Source organism: Mirounga angustirostris, unplaced genomic scaffold, assembly GCF_029215605.1.
Source record: "Mirounga angustirostris isolate CCGP_5_RB_7025 unplaced genomic scaffold, mMirAng1.0.hap1 SCAF_6, whole genome shotgun sequence".
In the NCBI taxonomy this organism is placed as follows: Eukaryota; Metazoa; Chordata; class Mammalia; order Carnivora; family Phocidae; genus Mirounga; species Mirounga angustirostris.
The window spans coordinates 91109647-91118731 of record NW_026991714.1 but is presented as its reverse complement, the minus strand read 5'-3'; positions in this window follow the sequence as shown (position 1 = coordinate 91118731).

Genomic DNA, 9085 nt, shown 5'->3' with positions numbered 1-9085 from the left:
CAGCTCGGGTCATGATCCCAGGGTTCTGGGATCGAGTCCCACATCCGGCTCCCTGCTCAGTGGGAGCCTGCTTCTCCCTCTCCCTCTACAACCCCTCGCCCCCCCGCTCATGCTCTCTCTCTCTCTGTATCTCTCTGTCTCAAATGAATAAATAATTTTAAAAATCTTAAAAAAAAAAAAAAAAGGTAGTCTCATCCTTCATGGTCTCCAGAGGTTCTGAGGCCAAACCAAAATTTCTACCAGGGGCTCTAATAGGTGACCAGGTGGGGAAGCAGGAAAAAGTGTCCTGAGAGAAGACTGTCAAATCTAGTCTTCGAGTCAAATCACCCAATTAAAAAAGAAGAAAAAACAAAAAACAAACCTACAACTGCTGTAATTACAATTTACATATTGAAAACCATACCCCAGGGGTGCCTGGGTGGCTCAGTTGGTTAAGCGACTGCCTTCGGGTCAGGTCATGATCCTGGAGTCCCGGGATCGAGTCCCACATCGGACTCCCTGCTCAGCAGGGGGTCTGCTTCTCTCTCTGACCCTCCTCTCTCTCATGCTCTCTATCTGTCTCTCTCAATAAAATAAATAATTAAATAAATAAATAAATAAATAAAAGAATTAAAAAAAAAAAAGAAAACCATACCCCAAATTTCTTTATCTTGACCACTTTGTGAAGTGAAGGAATTAATTAGAAGTTAATTACATTGCAGGAAATTTTAATTAAGGGATTAAAAAACAAGGCAACTTAGAAATGTTACACAACTCTAATTAGGAGAGCAGTAAAAAATCAACAAAGGTATCCAATAAACTTATATTTTATCTGCACATTTTGACATTATCACTACCTAATTAAATAGACTAAAAAGGGGGGGGGGCAGGTATTTAAGTATGAGCAGTTTGGAGGAAAGATGCCAGAGATGGTAAAATCGGATTTTTATTTCTTCTGTATCTTCAGTGAATTGTATTCAGGTCTTTCTTAGTTGAATATCTGGTAGCCTTGGGTGATTCTGGATGGCAAGTAGATAGATCTTTATGTTTAATACACAGTGTATTCTTGGCACACATTTAACGCAAAATAGTAGCCTCTTGGATCTCTCATCACACAAGGTCATGGAGAAGTTCATTACAGGGCTCCTTTTATAATGAATAGGTTTTACTTTCACTAGTTAAATGACGAAATCATACTGGTGATTCAGGATGGTTGTAATTTCTGTTTGGTGTTCAGAGTAGATAAATAGCACAGTTCCCATCCCAAAGTTGTATGTATCCTCTGGTCCCGCCCCCTTGCAAGGCTGGAGTTGCTGATGTGAAGACAGCCATTGTCCACACATGGGGAAAGGGCTAGGAAAAGGTGACTTCCAGATGCAGAAGACTGGGGGTGTCTCTCTGACCTGTTCACTTGATTTTCTTTTCTTTGAGTCTGACCATCGGTCTTTACCTCTGTCTCTGTCACTACACCCAGGTCTCCCAACCACTTAAAATTGTTCTCAGTCACTTTGACTCCGTTTAAATACTCAAAGGTGCAAATTTTGCTGCCTGCAAATATGAGGTTTTCACTAGGAAGCCTGATACCTAATGTGTAACTGAGGTGGGGTCTGTGGGACACCTTACCCTGGAGTAGGGTTTCCTGATCTCAGCACTGTTGACCTTTGGGGCAGAATAATTCTGTGGAGGGCTGTCCTGTGCTGTGGAGGGCATTCAGGAGCATCCCTGTCCTTGACTCATTATGTGTCAGCAGCAGCACTGGGTGCTGTGACAATTAAAGCTGCCCCCACATTGTCAAATGTACCCTGGGGAACAAACAGCCCCCAGCCGAGAACCACTGCCCTAGATCCATGTCCCTTCAGGTGTTAGAAGGAAGTTCTGCTCCTTGTAAGTTTGAAGACTGTTGTATCTTATCTCTTCATATTTCATACCCTGACCTAACAGGAGAAAGGAACCCTTCTCCACTGCTCCTCACATCCCACTATAACTAAACTGAATCAAGCTGCTTCCAATAAGAGGAGGCTCCTAAATCGTTTCTCAGTTAAACAAATTTCTGCTTGTGTCACCCAGTCAATTGTCAGTTTTTCCAGTAATGCTTTTGCTGCTGGGAATCCATCTTTCTTTCCTTACTCTTTTGTTCAAAGACAGAACTTGAAAAAAAAAATGTTCGTTATCTCTGGGCTACTGGGAAGCAAGACATTTTTTCTATATATTCCAAGTTTCCCTATCATACTGACTAAAATTGAAATTGTTCTTGCTGTCACCCAAAATTACACTCCTGAATCTTCTGGAATCCTTTCCACAGTGTTATCCACAAGATTTAATCCTTTGTCAATTCCTTTTGTCCTGTCGATCACCATGAAGAGAGGTGTCTCTACCCCAACACACCTGTGAAGAAAACACATCCTTAAGCATCATAATTTCCATGGTCAATCTCAACTTAGGAAGCAAACCCTGCTCTCACTTTCTTCTCCTGCCCACCACCCCCTTCACTCAGAGAAACCTGGCTTTATCTTAAGGACGTGGTTCTCATTTTAGCTTATATCAGAATCACTTGGAGGGCCTGTTGAAACATAGATTTCTTAAAAAAAAAAAAAAAGATTTATTTATTTATTAGAGAGAGAGAGCAGGGGGAGGAACAGAGGGAGAGGGAGACAAGCAGACTCCGGGCTGAGCAGGGAGCATGGCGTGGGGCTCCATCCCAGGACTCTGAGATCATGACCTCAGCCAAAATCAAGAGTCAGATGCTTAACTGACTGAGCTACCCAGGCACGCTAAAACAGATTTCTGAACTGCAACTCCAGGTTTCAGATCTGATTTGGGGTGAGGCCCAATAATTTGCATTTCTAACAAATTCCAAGTGATGCTGATGCTTCTGCTCCAGGCACTGCACACCTTGAAAACCATAAGGTGTGAGGGCAGAAGAAAAAGCCCTCCAAGTGACTCTGATAAGGGTGGGGGACCCACTTAGTGCAAAGATCACTATTTCCTGACAGGTTCCATCCCACCAGCAATGACAGCTGAGTTTGGAAAGGGCTATGAGAAAGTTTCCAGAACTTAGGGAACAAAGGTGGGCTCAGAAAAACCCAAAAAACCAAAAAAGCACAGCACTACAACTCCTATGCATCTCAGGTGCTCAGACAAGTGAATTTCTACTTGCACGGGCTTTCAGAGGCTGTTTTGCCATACTCCTTCCATGAAAGAAATAACATTTGCAAGCTTGCAAACTTACGGACATTTATTAAGTAAACAAATTGCATTCAGAATTATCTTCAGAAATAGAGAAGAGAGCATGAGGCTTGGAGTGTAAACATCTGGGCTCCAGTCTGGTTGAATAATCTGGGCAAGTTACCTCATGGCATTTTGCAAAAACTCAGTCTTATCTCTAAGATGAAGGACCTTGATCTCTTCACAGAGGGCCCTTGCAGTTCTATGATTCTAGAAACGCTTCCTTAGGAAGGAACCTTTTAAGATCCTGGCCCCAAGGTTGGAACACACCCGACTTGATGTGCCAAAGGATCGCCTGGACTCCCTTGCTAGGCTCAAATGTCTCTACTGTATCACATCTAAAAATGGGGCAGTACATGCCATTTTTAAAACATAACAACTCTGGTAGGCTGAGAAATGGCCTCAAAAGATATCTAGATCCTAATTCCTAGAACCTGTGAATGTTACCTTAGCTAATGGGAACTTTGCAGATGTGATTAAGTTAAAGGATTTTGAGATGGGGAGATTGTCCTGGCTTATCCACGTGGGCCCCAAATGTAATTACAAGTGTCCTTATAAAAGAGAGGAAAAGAGAGATTTGACGACAACAGAGGAGGCCAGAAGAGGGGGAGAAGAGGCGATGTGACTCGAGGCCATGAACCAAGGAATGTTGGCAGCCTGTAGAAGCTGGAAAAGGTAAGGGACAGGTTCTCCCCTAGAGCATCTGGAAGGAATCTGCTTGCTGACACCTTGATTTCAGCCCAGTAAGACTCATTTCAAACATCTGCCCTTTAAAACTATAAGAAAATAAATTTATGCTCCTTTAAACCATCAAGTTTGTGATAATTTGTTATGGGGCAGCCATAGGAGACTCATGCACCACACTTAGGCCAGTGTGACGTTCTCCTAGTTCCCCAACTGGAAGCTTTTGACAGAGCTGAGCACAAGTGGTAAATTGCAGGCTTGTCCTGATGAATCGCATTGCCTGCCTTGTGACACGAGAGCTGCCTTTCTTTAGTTAATACAGTTTCATGATTCTCTATTCAAATGGCAATGTCTCTGACAGGCACTCTGCCTTAGTCACTAATAGGTTTGGCCCAAGACATGGCGTATTGTGGGTACTTCCTACACGTTATTAGGGTTGACCGCCAGCTGAGTGCAAAGCACCATGAGAACTAGCGTTGGGCGGAGGGGCAGGGAACTGTCTGGAAGGAAGTCAAGTCTTTGTTCAAGCCGACTTCCTGCATTCCCTGAGTGCCTGCCAAGTCTACCTTAGGACCAGGTACTCTGGTCAAGGCGCCAGAAGGACGTTTTTTGTTGCTGTTACGAGGGAAGCTGCACAACCATTCACTCCCGACTCTGCCATCTTTCCTGTTGCCCCAATAATCTACCAATACCTCCAAAGACAGTCTGTGTCCATACTGTTCTTGGACCTTCTTAGGCCTAGTTGTCTTTCCCCCAGGCTCTCTCACCAGGAGTTCATGATGATAATAATAATCCTGAGAGTGCTAAAGCCTGTTCACGGAGGGCCTGTTATGTGACAGTATCTCTAACGACTACAGCAATCATGCAAGATAGGTATTATTGTAATACCTTCTCATAAGCAAGTTAACTGAAACTCAGAGGAATGAATTATTTCAACTCAAATCATATAGGTGATCACTGATGGAGCCCAGATTCAAATCGAGGTCAGCCTGAGGCCAGTCTTTCCATTTGGTTACATCGTTTCTGACCACAAGAAAACGTCCCCCAAGTACTTAGCCCAGTGTTTGACACAGAGTAAGGGGCCGGCTTGCACATGGAGCACAGCAACCCCAGAGACATGGCGGCCAAGACCCAGCAGATGAGAGAGCTCCTATGGCCTTTCCACAGCCCATGTCCCACACAGATGCTCTTCTGCTTCTTCAGCTCCCTCCTTCCATATATCCCACTGTTTTCTAGAAGTGAGAAAACAAAGGAGCTGCAGCCTGAAGGGGAGTAAGTGGGGGGGGGAAATGTATGCACAGAGAGGCCCTTAGGCTGAGCCCCTCTTCACCTGGCATCCTGCCAAATTGATTCCCTCTCTCCCTCCCTTTAGAGGTCGTCATATAGACCTCTATGGCTGTGTTAGAGGCGCAATATCGAAACTTCCACATTCTCACCTTCAGCTACACACATCCTGCTGTCTGGGAAGCAGAGCAGGTGAAAGGCAGTGGAATTTGGGGAAAACATGAAAAAATCCTTTCCTGAAAACAAACACCCATTCTTATTTTCTTCTTCCATCTTGGTACTAGAACACCTCAGCATTGGCATAACTTAAGGAGAAGGTATTTTCATGTGAAGACACATAACATTTGAATTGGGACAAAATGTTCTCATTGTGATGTGGAAAAACAGGTCCCTGGGAGATGTGAGCAGGTAAGGCAAGCGTGTGGTACGCATGGTTCCTTTCCCGCATCTCTGATCTCATCACCAGCTGAACAGGGCAGTCTTCTCCATTGAACCCAGACTAATCAACTAGAGATGGCACTCTGGAGGACAATCATTTGGCGTGCCTGGAATACAGCATGGCTTGGGAGATGGGGTGCTCTGTGAACTCTTTCTTTTTTTTAAAGATTTTATTTATTTATTTGAGACAGAGAGAATGAGAGAGACAGAGAACACATGAGAGGGGGGAGGCTCAGAGGGAGGAGCAGACTCCCTGCAGAGCAGGGAGCCCGATGCGGGACTCGATCCAGGGACTCCAGGATCATGACCTGAGCCGAAGGCAGTCGCTTAACCAACTGAGCCACCCAGGCGCCCCTGTGAACTCTTTCTGAGTTGTGAATTCACTTAGACAATTTCTGAATTCTATTCACCCTTTATTTTTTTTTCTATAGGTCCGCTTCTGCTTTTTATTTATTTATTCTTTTTTTTTTTACATTACACATATGAGTGAAATCATACAATATTTGTCTTTGACCTGTTTCACTTAGCATAAGACCCTCTAGTTCTAACCATGTTATCTCAAATGCCACAATCTCATCTTTTTATGGCTGTGGAATATTCCAGTATATATATGTTGCAGGATTCCTTTTCCTTTAGTGCCTGTGGTTCTTGGTCACCCCTCTTTGTTAACATATAATGTATTATTTGTTTCAGGGGTACAGGTCTGTGATTCATCAGTCTTACATAATACACAGCGCTCACCACAACACATACTCTCCCCAATGTCCATCACCCAGCCACCCCATCCTTCCCACCTCCCTCCACTCCAGTAACCCTCAGTTTGTTTTCTGAGATTAAGAGTCTCTTATGATTTGTCTCCCTCTCTGGTTTCGTCTTGCTTCATTTTTCCCTCCCTTCCCCTATTATCCTCCGCCTTGTTTCTCAAATTCCACATATCAGTGAGATCATATGATAATTGTCTTTCTCTGATTTACTTATTTCACTTAGCATAATACCCTCTAGTTCCATCCACATCATTGCAAATGGCAAGATTTCATTTTCTTAATAGCTGCATAATATCCCATTGTATATATATACCACATCTTTCTTATCCATTCATCTGTCGATGGACATCTGGGCTCTTTCCACATCTATTGTGGACATTGCTGCTATAAACATTGGGGTGCAGGTGCCCCTCTGTTCACCCTTTAAAGCCCACATCTCATCCCACCCACTTGAGAAGACTTCCCTAATTATACTGATGTTTGTCTTCCCTAAATTCCTCTTCTACTGACAAATCCTGGGGAGAATCTAGATTTTGTGGAGACTAAACCCTTACAACAGCCTTGTAAAATGTTCTATAGAGAAAATGGAAAGAAATCAATTTTGCCTCTAGGTTGATCTGAATTTGTTTAGAAAAGTTTATGTTGGTTTCATACTAATTATTGATAATGTCCTGTAAATTTTTCAGGATGTTCTCTACTTTGGGAAAACCACTATCAATTTTCTTTCATACATGAGCTCTCAGATTTCAGGGCATTTCAAGCTTCCTGCGCAGTGTCTAATTGGAAATAGTCTTATAATTGATGACATTCGTTGACCAGGTCCTCATATCATTAAATTTTATTTCTAGGAAGGATGCATCTAAATATCTAAAAGTGTTGTGGCTGACCCATCACATCCTGGCAAAGGGAACTGGGCAGATTCTGAGGAGTACCAAGTTAGGAATGTTTCTTTCTGAACTCTATGGACTAGAACAAGGCATATATACTCCAAGCCTTGTGCTTTCTCTCCTGCTTGTTTAGAGAACGTAGAATGCATTGGGTATTTAAAAAAGTATCTCTATGGGGGCACCTGGGTGGCTCAGTTGGTTAAGCATCTGCCTTTGGCTCAGGTCGAGATCCCAGGGTCCTGGGATCGAGTCCCGCATCGGGCTCCCGGCTCAGCGGGGAGTCTGCTTCTCCCTCTCCCTCTGCCTGATGCTCTGCCTGCTTGTATGCTCTCTCTGTCAAATAAATAAATAAAATCTTAAAAAATAAATAAATAAAATAAAAAATATCTCTAGGATTCATTCCTCTCACTACATCTATTAAAATATCTGTGAGAATTCAAAAATGTATTTTTGAATGAATGAATGTAAAAATGAGTGAATGAAGAATGTGGGCCCAAGTATCTTCAAATATTCTGGTTGCTCTTTTTTTTTTCCCCTATATTTCTTGTACTAATGTGTTAATGGCAATGTGTCTTATTTAGCTGAATCTCAGGCTTATCTCTTCAGCTGCTGGGATTAAAGTTTTGGTGAAATCACAGAATGCTAACATTGAGAAGGACCCTAAAGATTACATAGTTTAATCCTTTTTCATTTTTAATGGAGGCAACCAAGGCTGAAAAAGTTGAAGTTATTGTCCAGGGTCTCAGAGTAGTGAAGGGGTTCAGGACAGACGCCCCTCACCCCCCTGCCCTTGTCCCTGGAATGTGCCACTTTAGCATGTGGATTATTTTGAGCTAAAGGCACTTGAGACCCTGAAGGCTCAAAAGAAACTTTTGTCCCTCCCTTAACCACACAGAAGAATCTAAATTGGAGGTCTTTCCCAGAATAAGGGCTATTAACAAAGATAAATTTTATCTGAGTGAGCCATCTGGATGGCAGGGCAAACATCTAATTACCAAACATCTGCTCTTCTTATCACCCTGCGAAATGCATTCCTTTCCTCTGAAATTCCAGACCCCTAACCCCTTCTCCTTCAGGATGACATATATACCTCATTCTGCCTGACTGTCTTTGGCATTTCCACGTCTATGTGGATTCCCGGCAGGTATGCCTATTACATTTGATTTTGCTCCTGTTAATGTGTCTCATGTCAAGAATCAAACTGATTCTTAGTCCAGCCAGAAGGACCTGTAAGGGGACAGGAATTCTTGCTCCCTACAGTTGGCATGGTTGGCAGGGTACTTTAACTCACCGGACAGTGCTTGCCCTGACTCTGCTGCAGCTGAGATCCTGGGACTTCTGACATACAGCCGCAGAAGGTGAGATTTCTTACCATGTCAGTCTCCTGGAATCTATCTCTGCGGAGTTCGATGGAGTGAGAGTGATAAGAATCTTTTCTCTCTTTCTAAATTTAGATTTGCAGGGGAAAATATTTGTGGAACTAGTCTGGCGACTCTTTGGTTAAATTTGGCAGAGTACTCTTTGGTTACTGATCCATTTCCTCCCAGAGAGGGTCTTTGTTTTCCTTTGTCTGTGTCTTTTATGTTGTTTGTTGCTAAGGGACATCTTGGAAGCCAAAGCCGCAAAATTGGTGGGCACAAGTTGACCACTCTAAAGCTGTTAGGGGCCTCGTCACCTCAAGAAGACTCCAGTGATAGGTTAAGTTGGTCACAGAATGGGTTAGATTGACACTAGGTCACTTGTTAACTTCAGGAAAACTTGAGGTCCACTGTAAAACAACACACACTCTCGGGGCGCCTGGGGGGCTCAGGTGGTTAAGTGTCT